Consider the following 4,903-nt stretch of genomic DNA (forward strand, 5'->3'; position numbering starts at 1 on the left):
ACTTAATTTTGATGAATCTATGGTGGAAATGAGGTGAGGAGGAGGAGGCAGCCGAAAGCTTGGAGAAGGAGGTGGAGGGAATGAAGTGGGGAAAGTGAGTGGGTAGGTGTGGCTGTCCAAAATATCTTGTTGGGGTCCCAGGTTACTAATGGTGCACCACCTGCAAATGCGCCATTAGTAACCCTGGTTACTAATGTTGCACCTGCAGGTGATGCGCCATTAGTAATTTTGCAGAAAAGTAAAAAAATATATACTAATGGCGCACTTTACAGGGTGCGCCATTAGTAGTTTAAACTAGTAATGGCGCACTGTGAGGTGGTGCGCCATTAGTAGTTTTGCAAAAAAAAGAATAAAAAAAATTCAGTACTGGCGCACTCCCTGTCTGGTGCGCCATTACTAGTTAGAACTAGTAATGGCACACTTCGGTAGGATGCGCCATTAGTATGTATGTAAAAATGAAAAAAAATATATCACTAGTGGCGCACCTATTTTCTGGTGCGCCATAAGTGTCTTCCACACTAATGGCGCATCACCAACTAGTGCGCCATTAGTATATAGTAGTGGCGCACTACTTCCCTGATGCGCCATTAGTGTCAATCCTATCTATAGCCCTTTTCCTAGTAGTGGGGGCCATAGAATATTCTCAAGTATTAGCAGCTGAGTTGTCAATTCAACCACACCTGGATACTTAATATCTGCAGCAAAGTAATATGATCGTAGTGATAACGGTAACGAAAGGTAACAGTAGTAAAAGTAATATTTTTGGTATTTTGTAGTGATGATAGCAATAGCAATGGAAAAGTAAATAAGCGAAGAACAATATATGAAAAGCTCGTAGGCAATGGATCAGTGATGGAGAATTATGTCGGATGCGGTTCATCATGTAACAGTCATAACCTAGGGTGACACAGAACTAGCTCCGGTTCATTGATATAATGTAGGCACGTATTCCGAATATAGTCATACATGCTTATGGAAGAGAACTTGCATGACATCTTTTGGCCTACCCTCCCCTGGTAGCGGGGTCCTTACGGAAACTAAGGGATATTAAGGCCTACTTTTAATAGAGAACCAGAACAAAGCATTAACAAATAGTGAATACATGAACTCCTCAAACTACGGTCATCACCGGTAAGTATCCCGATTATTGTCACTTCGGGGTTAACGGATCATAACACATAAAAGGTGACTATAGACTTGCAAGATACGATCAAGAACACTCATATATTGATGAAAACATAATAGGTTCATATCTAAAATCATGGCACTCAAGCCCTAGTGACAAGCATTAAGCATAGCAAAGTCATAGCAACATCAATCTCAAAACATAGTGGACACTAGGGATCAAACCCTAACAAAACTAACTCGATTACATGATAGATCCCATCCAACCCATCACCGTCCAGCAAGCCTGCGATAGAATTACTCACACACGGCGGTGAGCATCATGATACTGATGATGGAGGATGGTTGATGATGACGATGGCGACAGATTCCCCTCTCCGAAGCCCTGAACGGACTCCAGATCAGCCCTCCCGAGAGGTTTTAGGGATTGGCGACGGCTCCGTATCGTAAAACGCGATGATTTCTTCTCTCTGATTTGTTTCTCCCTAAAACTCAATATATGAAGGTGGAGTTGGAGTCGGAGAGGCAATAGGGGGCCCACGAGGTAGGGAGGCGCGCCCTAGGGGGGAGGCACGCCCCCCACCCTCATGGCAAGGTGGTGGCCCCCCTGGCCTTCATCTTTGGAAGGTATTTTTCTTATTTTCTGAAAAGTGTCTCCGTGAAGTTTTAGGTCATTCTGAGAACGTTTCCTTTTACACATAAATAACACCATGGTAGTTCTGCTGAAAACAGCGTCAGTCCAGATTAGTTCCATTCAAATCATGCAAGTTAGAGTCCAAAACAAAGACAAAAGTGTTTGGAAAAGTAGATACGTTGGAGACGTATCATTATGTAACTAGGTCTGAGGCATCCAACACATGAACTAGAACCAACATGTACGACAGCAAGTGGTAGGGTAGAAAATTTCTACCTGTACTAAACATACACCAGACATCCAGCTTTCCGTCCCTAGCAACTAAAGTCTCAAAATTTACAGTTTCTTCAAATAGTAGCAGTGCGAACTCACAACTCTTCACATAATGATTGAGTGCCCAGCACAACATACCATTGAGTTGATTTGGCCACATTGAGGCCTTGCGCTGCAGCCAATGTTTCAGTAACTCCTCATCTCCTAAAAATTTCTGTCTTTTTCCATGAACACCTACTACACCTGCATGAGGAAACAATCAATTACTTCACTTGGCTGTAGCAAAAGTGGTGAATATACATAACTACAATTACCCTTGCATAAGTTGAACCGGTCATGGAGAAAAAATGAGTAACAAATGACCACACAGCCAACGCCACACAAACATATGTATTATCAGATTTTGGTACTTACAAGAATAGCCTATAAACAAATTTATGAAAAAGACTAGCACCTCGATTTTAAAATATGTGATGTAACTAGGTCGAGGCATCCAACAGATTGACTACAATCAGCATGTACAACAGCAAATGGTGAGCTACAAAATAAACAGGGCAGTGAGGTGTGATAAGTTATTTATAAAGCAGGACTGGGCTTCCCAAAAAAGACCACATGAGCAATAAGAGGGTAGTCTAGTGTGATAATTTATTTGTAGATGAAAAGAGCATAACTAGTAATGTAGACATCTAGGGCAAGGTAGCAACCTTTTACCATAGAAAATCAACACATTTTCTTCATCCAATTTAGTCCACAAAGAAAGGAAGCACTAACCAAACAATGTATATCCAGTAGCAATTTTAGGGAACAATGACAGTGAGCTAGATCAGGTGCAAAATGAAATGCCATTCATGAGCATAAGCATCAACCATAAACGCATCATCTAGAACAAGATATGATATGAATTGCAGAATTTGGTCATACCACTACACAAGAACCTAGAATCGTGGTGCACAACCTCAGAGTAAACCAAACCCAAGAGGGACCTCGTCACCATAGTTTGGTTTCACAACCAGAATAGAAAATAGCTTCGAACGGAGTAGCGATTACATGGGAAAAAACCTCAAAGTCAAGAGGGATTGTGTCCAAATCTACACTAGGAACAAATCTGCATGAGTGATGTTTACAAATGGGTCTGCTCGTCTCAGTCTTCACATGCCGAACAAAAAGTGATGCAAATTCATCTGTCTGTACTTATAAGTGAAAGTACTATCTAACAAGTCAGATTTGTCGATAGAGAGAGATCCTAGATCCTCGTGATCCAACAATCAAGAATTTCGTCAATATAGGCAGCTTTGCTCTTATATTTCCTAGGATGGATTCCTATACCTAATCACCATGGAATTTCGTCAAGCGTCAAACTTTTCTACTGACTTACTCTAACCATAGAACAAAAAATCAAGAATTTGTACACCACGAACAGAGAGAGATGCATGTTGCGGGGAGGAGAAGACCTTGTGGAAGGGGAAGGTGCGGCTATTGCCATGGCTATATGGAGGTCTTGGTTCCCGGTGGTCCTTGTCCTCTTTCTCGTCAGGTCCCTCGAACTTGGACCTCTAACCAAGTTGACGAAGGAGGGACAACTTCACCAACTCCATGGCCTGTGAAATCGAATGAACAATGGACTAGTCTGTTAAATCAACAATGGAGTCAACAACTCCATGGCCTACTAAATAAACAACGGACCTGCTGCTCGATCTGATCTGGGAGCATAAAAAAGAGGCCCGAGAGACGGACCGCCGCGAATCTGGCCACCGGCTAACCTGCTGATTCTCGATCCGATCCGATCTGGGAGAGAACGTGAGGGGAGGGTGGGGGATAGGGTTGAGCCCATGAGAAAGGTCGCCGGTGGTTGCAGGCGGCGGTGATGTAGGAGGGAGGAGATGAGCCGTCGCGGTCGCCGGCGGTGAAGTGGGCGGGGGAGGGGAGCGAGGAGATGGGGAGTGGGATTGCGTACGAGTGGTGGACGGGCATCGAGGATTTTGGCGACCCGCCTGATTTGGGGGAAAAGCAGCGGTCGATTTTGGGGGAAACAGAGCAAGCGCGCCTGATTTTTGTTAATTCCCGCGCGTTCTGTGCTAAGGTAAGTCGAGTGTCAAATACTGGCACGCAGTTTACATTCTTATTTTATAACAGCTATTTTCTTTATTTTATCTTACTTTTTGTATTTTCATTTTATATTTTTGGTATTTTCTTTTCAAAAAACTGGTCGATCCAGTCGGTTTTCTAAAACCCGGTGAACCGGGCGGTTCACAGAAACTAGACGGCTCGATAGCCCCTCCATCGACTTGTTTTGGTGCAACCAAGGTGGGGCTAGAATCGAAAAAGAAAAAGAAAAACTCCTTTGGTAGGGTTTCGGCCGAATTGGGTGCATCTATTGATTTTGTACATGGGCAAAACCCTATCAGGCATCGCCACTCCCCTCCGGTACCACACTTGTCTGGCACCGCACCGCAGTGACGCCACCTCTCCCTAGCTACTCCGCATGAGAGCACTAGGCCACCAGCCCGCGCGCCCACTCCCGCTCCCACCGTCCTGCATCGCCTCTATGCTGCTGGGTAGAGGGGACGTCGCCGCCTGATCGGTCTGATAGGTCTGGGTAGAGGGTCTGTTCACCGCCACTCCCTACCAACATCGCCCTTTCATACATATATTTGGGTCATACGAAGGTGGGTGTGCTCTTCCTACCCACCCTCATGCGGTTTTTGGAGATTTCTCGGTCCGCAGGGCCCACGTGATCTACGTGTTTGACAAGACTCCAAAGGGTTTTGACCGAGATGAATTTCTCTTGGTTTGTGTTAACGCATATCACGGTGACATGTCGGACCTTGTTTGATCACATGCCTTCACGGTGACATGTCGGCAGCACTAAGT

General features: G+C 44.6%; 1 long non-coding RNA gene across 1 annotated transcript; it reads right to left on the reverse strand.

Moving 5' to 3' along the window:
- Positions 1-1,920: 1,920 nt before the first annotated feature.
- LOC119286480 lies at positions 1,921-4,026 on the reverse strand. The gene is made up of 3 exons (XR_005140471.1): positions 3,716-4,026; positions 3,484-3,630; positions 1,921-2,275 (listed from the first exon to the last, which is right to left on the reverse strand). It is a non-coding gene; the product is annotated as an uncharacterized LOC119286480 (long non-coding RNA).
- Between the last annotated feature and the right edge of the window lie 877 nt (positions 4,027-4,903).

The sequence above is a fragment of the Triticum dicoccoides genome, chromosome 4A (genome assembly GCF_002162155.2).
Source record: "Triticum dicoccoides isolate Atlit2015 ecotype Zavitan chromosome 4A, WEW_v2.0, whole genome shotgun sequence".
Classification (NCBI taxonomy): Eukaryota; Viridiplantae; Streptophyta; class Magnoliopsida; order Poales; family Poaceae; genus Triticum; species Triticum dicoccoides.